Source organism: Hylaeus volcanicus, chromosome 4 (genome assembly GCF_026283585.1).
Source record: "Hylaeus volcanicus isolate JK05 chromosome 4, UHH_iyHylVolc1.0_haploid, whole genome shotgun sequence".
Lineage (NCBI taxonomy): Eukaryota > Metazoa > Arthropoda > Insecta > Hymenoptera > Colletidae > Hylaeus > Hylaeus volcanicus.
The window spans coordinates 5,673,624-5,683,366 of record NC_071979.1 but is presented as its reverse complement, the minus strand read 5'-3'; positions in this window follow the sequence as shown (position 1 = coordinate 5,683,366).

Here is a 9,743-nt window from a genome sequence, read left to right as displayed (position 1 = left end):
AGATTTGTATTTATTTTGAATAGACGAAATATCACTCGAAAACGTTATAAACTTATAAAACTTGTTTAGGTTTGAAAATCGTTGGCGCAATTTCATTGAACCACCCCGATATTTCATTTATTGTTAAAGCCTACGGTCGTAAATAAAAATTCAGTGGAACGTATGATATGTTTGCATGCCACGAGTTTTTACTGGAAATATATCGCAGCGAACTATAGGATGGCGTTAAAGATATGTATCATTCCGAATTGGGGCCGCAGCTGTGATCGAGATCGGCCGATTTATTCGTTCGTTGAAATTGAATTAATTTGAAATAAATCCTTTTACAATTAGAAATTACAGTTGCGTTGTGGGGATTTTATGTCGATGTTTCAACAGTCTTTAAAGGAATCTCCTACAGTAGAATACTAAAAAATGTTTTGTTAAAATTCTTAAAAACTAGTCTTGACACAGACGTAAGCCAGACTTAAGAAAACTTAACCAAGTACTAATTATTAGGATCAATATTAGAATGAAATGGCCTGTTTAAAGACTGTGGTCAGTTGAGAGTTTCGAAATTCATGATTATTCACAAACAAATCAAAGGTTCGAGTGGAAAGTGCCAGTATTTCGGCCAGGACGTTCTCCGACGCGACAGAGTGAATGACTTGTTTAATTATTTCATTTGCGGAACCGGTTGACGTTACGTTCCCCTTGGAATTTACATGGCGCGGAGAAACTTCACGCGTCAGCTACGTCAGAATCGATACGGTGGCTGGGACGTGTCGCGAAGTTTATGACAGAAACAGCCGTGCGAGCAACTGGTTCAGTTTCAAATTACCAAACGCCTCGATCCTCGCTTAATCACGGATAAGACACCTTGTAACGCGATATGCGCGTCTCGAAGCACGTGTTGTGCTACCTGTACGAACAAACGGAGGCGAAACCTACCGATAAGGGAATCTGAAACGCACGGAAAGATTTATACGAAGCGAATCGCACGAATACCACGGCTGGTCGAGATTCAAGATAGTAATCTTTTTCTGACCAGTCTCGAGGCAATTTTCATGAATTCCTTTGCAGTCGAAGTAATTGAATTACACTTTAGAAATGTGGCATGTTTATTTATGCAGATATGTAGGATTTGGGATGATCGAGAATGGCGAATAAATTAGGCGCGTCAGAAATAGTAAATAGGATGTATTTGAGAATATAAAATTGAAAGGTATAAGAAGAGTGATGCAAAAATTACATCGAAAAGGATAAAGGAAACAAACGACAACGACACTTCGCGAAGCCGCTCGAAAAATGTCGAACATATCGATCATTCGACCGATGCGTCTACCGATCGAAACAGAACCTTCCTTTATGTATGTTTAACATTTTGTTAAATTTTGTTGAAGTATTTCGCTGCTGTACTTCAAACAAAATTATTTACATCAAAATATCGAATAAGAAACATTTTTTTTTTTATAGTTTCATCTCCTCGCGAGATATTTAATCAATCCAATTTAAACGAAATACCGTGAATTGTATACACGGTGTTTATAGTCCTGCTATCCAATCTCATATTTTCGCCGATAGCGGGAATTCCATGCGCTCCGGCGGAAATAAAAAAATAGGAAACCGTTGGTTATTCCGAACATCCAAGCGGCATGAACGTTTCTACATCTTTAAAGAGCTATTTCGCCAAGTAATAGGGAAATATACTAGAGGATAGCGCGCGATACGTTCGTAGAATTTGGCGCGTTTCTTCGCGAAAGAGCAAACGGTATTCGAAGCACGGTATTAAAAATGTAACGCGAGCTGGGGAAAATTTCGCAGGAGAAGAAACTAGGAGCGCTATTTCGTTAATTGCACGTGATTCTTTCATAAACTTCCCGTCCTTCTACCCTCGCGCTTTCTTCAAGAAAGCAACGGGATCTCGTGTTTCTTAAGTTTTAACGCATTGGATAACCGAGTACAACTCGGAGAAACCATGGAAAATAAAAATTGTTTAGTTCGAGTCGTTGCTTCCACTTGGACGGTAAAAAAGTAAGGGTGGACTTTATCGAAAATTAAGAGTGGTCATTTTCTAGAGTTACCATTTATAAGTGTTCATAGAGTTTTGTATAATTCGTTGCCGTTTCGCGAAAGGCAACGAAAGTTGCGCAGCCTGGCCCAATATCGCATTAATTAATTAATTTACGTAATCGAGTTACGCGGCAATTAAGCCACTTACGCGGTCGCGCGCCCTGAGAATTCTCCTCGTGGGGGATAAAATTTCATCTCGTAAATAAAACTGCTAGAACGCCTGGAAGCCGTGTGCTCCTCGCCGGTGGAGAATTTCTTTTCAGACGGAAATCTTGATCGCACAAAAGGAATTCGCCTTTCGGTAGGTAATTCGCAATTAATTCCTCTTTACGGCGCTTCCTGACAGATCACGCGTCCCTTTAAACCGAAGATTTAAATATTTCACGAATATTTCTTCTGCGATCGCTTAAACTATAGCCGAAGAACTTCAAGGTGTTGCATTAATCCTTTGACTGTGATACTATTTATTTGTTTCTCGAGAATAGTACAAGTAATAAAAATTACATAAATGTATACAGTAATATTTAGTACTCGATTAAATGTTAATAACAATCACGACTCAAACTACGTATTCATTGAAAAAATTAATCGTGGAATATTTTTCTATATCTTGATATCTATTGGGTTAATAACTAAAAATTAAATTCTGATAACAGTTAAATTAATTATTAACAATAATTGTTGAAGCAATTGTGGGGAATTTGTCTCTTTCTAAATTTAAAAAAATACCAATGTATTTATTATTTGAACAATTTTGACAACTGACGTTTATGTTTGTAACTTTTGTTCAAAAGAAAAGATTTAAAAGTCCGGTATCAAATTTGAAACTTGGGGCATTTAAGAGTTAAATATCTGGAAATATGGTTGTAGCACTTTTGCTGTTCTCCGACTCATCGATTCAATCGTAAGCTCTCGCATTCATTGGCAAACGGAGAACAATGTGCGCGCGGTGAAAAAACTGTAGCAAGTTATAGCAATTTCCAATTTCGCAGCATACGATATTTTTCCCGCCTCCACGTTCGTTTACGCGAAATATTTCGGAGGTGAAACATTTCATTCATTGTCGCTTCGCGCAAAAGTACAAAGCGTTAGCAAACTAGAGCTCGATATATCTGTCCCTATTCGAAGAGGAATTTTTCAAAATACATTGATCGATCCACAGAGCTTAATAACTTTGCTACAAGGAAACGTTACAAATCGCATTTGTTATAAAAATGAAAAGAGTAAATCGATATCAACGAAACAAATAGTGTCAACGGTGAGAATAAAATTCTCGTTTCTTTCCAAATAGAAATTCTCAAAGATATACCGAGCACTTCAGAGATTAATGTAACATATTTCGTTGGCATAGAGTGATGTTACTTAATCAGAGTTGTTACATACAAATATAATTAATTGAGATCAATGAAACGAACGCGAATCCTGGGCGTGGTTTCGAGGCGTGTTTCGCGTTCAACGTTGTTTTTAACGCAGCCAATTTACAGAACTCGCCAGTAACCCTCGAGGAATCCTCGAAAAGCAACCGACGCTAATTGGACCCTTCAGTTATCTGCTTTGAATAATTATGAAGCGTCCGTCTTCGAATTATTCGCGCGAATGCCGCCTCCCGATGCTTCTTTTTCATTTACCTCGACGATGATATTCCATTCTTTCGCGGTTCATTTCTAAATGGCGGCTTTCAATCCCGACGTTTCAATTCCAGAGTTAAGGGATCTCTAGCCTGGAGATGAAAAATAAATTATTCTTTATCCTCACGTTTTCTGAAAGTTGCGAGTCTCGAGAATATCGCGGTAGGAGGCTTATCGCGAGGTTTGGAGAATTGGAAATGTCACGGGACTTTGAATCGAGCGCTCTTTCGGTTTGATGACAGAGAAAATTCATTTTTATAAGGTTACGGAACGTTATGCTGAATGGATTTTACAAAAATTTGGAAAATTCTTATCGTTAGAGAACTTTCAACTAAACTTAGCATGGCCACCGAATTAGGACCACTACAAATTTTAAGTTGTTTTCCGTAAAATTAAAAAGCTTGTTGAAATTGTATCATTTATTAACTACTAACATAATAGACTTCTACTATAGATAATACTGTTAATATCTTGTATTTCCACCTTTTGCTTTAATAACAGCTTGTATTCTTTCCGGCATGCTCCCTATACATTGTTTGATCGTATGCTTTATATCTCCATCATTTTCCCAAATATAATAACATTTGCTTTTAATTGTGACACGTGGTAGTTGGAGATTCGTAAACTTTTCTTTTAAGAAGATACAATACAATTTGATTATTACTACAATAGTAACAAGTCAATTGTTATATATACATTATTATCAACGTATTTAGTAACAATTTGAATGACCTAAGACAATTTTCCATGTATGACATACTATTAAACCACCTAAATAGGCATAAAAGTGAAATTTTCCTAATCCTATTCCTAGTCCTAATTCGATGGCCAGGGACTGTATACTTAGAGATTAAAAAATCGATAGATTAAATAGACAAATCTTGTTGTTACGCACACGTAATCACACGTTGATTAATAATTTAATAATGCCGTACAGTTTTTCCCCAAAATAATTTCAAACTTTGTCTTCCTTCTCCCCCTCCCCCGCAGCGACGTCACCCCTTAAATTTTTAAACGCTCCTGGCGATGCCGATGCTATAAGCGAGCATGATATACAATTTTCGCAAAGTTAATTTGCGCGCTCGAGTTAACTTTCAATGATTTTCAGCGAAGCAAAGTTACGCTGGATCTACCGTCGAGAGTTTCCCTATGGAGTTCTTCGCGGAATATACACTTCAGCCTCGTTAATTGCTGTTACTATGCATGACGTTGCATTACGACAGAAAATCTGGCCAAATTCCGTCCACTCTGCGTGCGTTGAATCGATGAAAGAACGAGTCTATTTTTATACGAATTTACAACGTATGAATTTACAGGTCACCAACGTATTAACATAACTAAATTAGGATTACAAATAGAGAATTAGTAGTAAGATTTCGATACAATTTCTTTAATTGTATTAAAGTAGTGAGACTCGAATAATGAAATTCAAATACGAATAATTCGAGTGATTTTATTTGCGTGGCAATGTTTGAATAATGATGATCTAATAAGAATGATAATATCCACATAGTAATATTCTCGCAACAATATTCAAATATTGATATTCAAACCATTGTATTTGAATTTTGCTCGTAATTTTCGTATGGCTAGAAAATGTTTGAGCTCCGAATGGTTGACTTTTCAGTCCTACAAGAAACCCAATGGAAACTGACTGAAACGAAAGCTCGAAGTTCGCCGTACTAATGAAAAGACACGCACGTTACAACGTTCACGTTACTTGGTCGATTAATAGCATATTCGACGCGTGTTCAGCCGCGCGACCAATTAGATTTCGAGTGAAGGGTCTTCAGCGTAGCCGACCGAGCAGCATCAATTGTCGCATAAATTTATTGGACGCTGATGGCTCCGCGGCCATGCAATCGACTGACACCAATTTACCGGACCGCCGTTGGCTGGCTGACTGACTGGTAAAGCTGGCCAGGCTATCGTTTCACCCGCGTAACACCCTAACGCTTCCACTTATCCCTATTTTCATATTCAACGCGTATCGAGCCGGATGCAAATCGCGCTCGACCGAACACCCGTGGCTCGAAACAATTTTTATATTCGATTCATGCTGACACAATCGTTATCTACATCCGGTTTTCTAGATCCGTTGTTCTCCCTTCGGCGCTATAGTGGTTTGTAGAATATTTCGGAGTAGCTGCTGGACGCGATAAAAGCACAATTTGTTTTGCTGGGTCGTGTATATATCCTAGTTTTGAAAAAGTTTAATTATTGTGTATTATTGTACTGTGTTATATTTTCATTGTATTTACTATCGCGTAAGAATATTCATTTCGGTGTGTAATTAATAATGGGTTTGCAAGAGTATCTCGTTTCAAGGAAAAGTATACCATCGATAAGAAATTACCTAAGATAAAACGTCCTTTACGCTACCGGAGACTAAAGGTAAACGGGGTATCGAGTACCGGTCCTCGATGAATTGTATAACGAGGAGAGGGCTGTTACAATCCTCGCGCCCCTGATTGGTTGCTTCAGGGAGGGGAGGATTCCTTGTTCGGTGGTCTTCGAACCTTAACCCTTTACAATTGTATCCCAAGATAACGGATAAAGGAATGAAAAAAGGATAAAGCAATTATGAAGAACGTGATCGCGGAAAGCGAACCTACGTATAACGAAAGTATATGAAATGCTGCGTAAAGGAAAGCTACGTAAAGCAGAACTATACTTTCACATCACGTATTTAAAGCGATAGTATATGAAATGGAAGTATGTAAAGCGAAGATGCGTTAACTAGAACAACCTAAAGCAAAGCTACGTAATGCGAAGCTACATTTAAAGCGATATTACGTAAAGTGGAAGTATTTAAAGCGAAAATATATGAAACGAAAGTATGTAACGCGAAGATGCATTAACTAAAACTACCAAAAGCAAAGCTACGTAAAGCGAAACGATGTAACCCTTTAAATATTTTAAATACGTGAAATGGAAGCAAGTTCTTCGAACTTGGCAGCCTCGACCATTTGTGCAATATCGCATGACATTGGCCCATTACCGTCCACATGGAAGCTGAACGTCTCAGGTACCAATATTCTTCTTCGCCGATCTCTTCTTCCGAGGAACTGGTCCCGCGTTCGCCGAAATTGCACGCCTTGTACCGCGAGCGATATTGCCGACAATTCTATTCCGGTTAATGGCCATCGATGACGAGGAGCAATTAAATTAGCGCGGATTACGAAATGCGCGTCAGTGTGTGTGAAATAGGGGCGGTCGTGCGGGCGATCGGCCGGCGTAGGGTGAGCACGGGTATAAATTTGGGGTAGGCCTGGGTAGTGGTACCATGTTTCAAACACATCTGTGCCGTACGCGCCTCTCCCTCTTCCATGGTTCCATTCAACGCTACCTGTCTCCGTTGCTACGTCACTGCAGAACCGTGGCGAGCCGAGGGCAGATGGGGTGCGTTACACCTGGGCGCCATGGCGCAAGAACGTAGAAAGACGCCCTTAAAAGAAACCAAATTCGAAATTAAGCGACTCTTAGTTAGTCTATCCTTTTCTTTTCTATCATTTTTCTATGAAAAACAAGTGATTTATTCAGGCGAGTCTCGGCCACCACTTGGTTCGACGCAGCAATGATGTTTGTTTAGCTTTAATTTTTTGTTGGAACTCGAAGTGAATCTAATGATATGCTTAGGATTCATGGCAATAGAACGCTAAGGAAGCATCTAGAGTTGCTGGCAGATACCGGAAAGAAAGTCCTCGAGTGCAAAGGGTGAAGTACCTCACCCTGTATAGTATATACAGTTTTTATTCAGGATGATATGGTGAACACATGCTTGCAACAACATTCTTCAATGCCTCACTGGGGACAATTAAACGAAACGTTTCGTAACATGTAACAGCTACTTCATCGTTCGATGGAGAAAAAACAGTGCAAAACGAGACTCGGATAAATATGTGCTCCGTGTGACGTACTTTCTGAGTTATAGTCATTTTTGTGATTTGAAAATTCCTTATAGACCGCGAATGTTTATCCAAATTCATATTTTCATAGAGAAATAGAATTGAAACTTAAATAAAAGCATGTCTCATCTTCTAAACGATAGAACATGTATACTATTCTTGACATTTTATATATACATACATTTTTGAATATTCCCATAGACTTCCCTATATTTCCATTCGCCATAAATGCATAAACATCCGCAGTGTATCGATCATAAACTGATCGTGAGCTGGTGTAAATGATTCTACTAAACTATTTGCATAAAATGTCCGATAGGTTATTGATACCCTCGTAAACAGTCGAATGAACTATTGGAGGAAGTTCCACGTGATATTGCGTGTCGCGTGTGGTTTATTCAGGATGTTGCACCGCCATATCGTAGCCCAATACCTATATACAGTCAGTGTATAGTAAAACTGCATATGTTTCTTTTATAAATAAATGTTAGGGGAAGAAATAATTAACCAATATTCCTATGTATTAGAATGTATTATATATGTTAGAGTGGATTTTTCGGAAATTAAAGTTTATTACTTTTAATGTTATCCTCTTATTTCTTTTCTTATTAATTTTATTTTTAATTGGTTGCTGTACAAATATTTCTTACAGCGACTATAAGAATCATTACAGGACCTAATGCTCGACCTGCGCGTTTCCCATCATAACTTCACAACAACAAGGTTATTAATAATCACGTCAGCGATTACAATTTGATTACAATGTATCCAACATGTTACGTTTCGTTAATATTTTTACTAACTCGAGGAATTAGTTTCTGTTGCTAATTGAAGGTGTAGTACTTGGAAGTTCCAACTTTGTTCGACCCCGTTGCATTCCCTGACATTCCTTACTTATACGTTTCACTGTAAGAATCACATCACAAAAGTTGCACAATGATAACTGCGATTTGGTTATTATGTATTGGGTTGTCCAGAATGTTCGTGCCAATTTTTAAGAAAAATTCAAGGACACATTTGAACGTTATACCATTTGTTCCACAACATTTCCTCCTTTTAAGGGATGTATACATGTCATTTATTTTCAACCATTCCGGTATATTCAGACTTATCTACCAAAAATCGCCATGGACTTTCCAGAAAATCCAATAGAACCGTGTGGCCAATTCTCGATCTTGCTAGTGTCGTTTGCAGTCTTCTTTTGAACGCGACTATTTCTAAACAACTACATAACTACTAATTATTGTTTGCTAATGAGTAGTTTATCGTTGTCCCCGGGGGGCAAATGTACCAAGGCCCAACCCTGCGCCTCTGTTTCTGTTTCGCCATCGAGAACGATACACGTCTCTCTCCTCACCTATTTCCCATTCCCGTCGCGCGTGTTTTCCATCCCTCTTTCGCGCCTCGGTCGACTCGCCCCTCGTTCGTCTCGCCCTGCCGTCGTCTCCGTCGCTCCAGCTGGTCCAGCATCCACCGAAGCTCTGTGGCTGTCTCGCGTTCGCGCTCAATCGCGTTGCGAGCGTGCCTCTCTCTCCTCGTCCACCCTTCGCGGCCGTGTTTCATCCCCCTGCCACCGGGGTTGGTCGTAGCGCCAGACCCGAATCGACCTGACGCTCACCGTGGCCGATTACAAATCTGACCAATTAGGCGCACACTGCGCCCCGCTGGATCCGAATTGGCGGGCGCTCCGAAGGCGCCAGAGCTGGCGCCCGATCCTGCCTCCTCGAGGACCGAATCCCGCGGCTTAACGACGCTCGCGTTGTCCCTGGGAAATATTAAACGCGCGGGATCGACCTGTCGACCTCGAAATCCAGATTAACCGACTTTCCGTCCCGGCAGTCCAGCCCAGCCAGCAGTTAATTGCTGCAATTATCGGCCGAAATCGCTGGAAATATCATTTATTTCGCGGGAGGGCACTTCGCTGCAGTGCTTCTCAAACTTTTCCAGTCCGGAGCCACTTAAGGGAGGTTTAATATTTTAAATAGCGCGTGCTAATTTCCGAAGAAATTATCGAGCATTAGGTCTGGGTTAGGTATTTCGTTTTTGTTATAAGTTATACGTACTCAATATTTTATGTTTCGTGTTATGCATTTCGAGTTGCTCGTGCTGATTTTGTAAGGAAAATTGTTAAGCATTAGGTTGTCCCAAAAGTCTC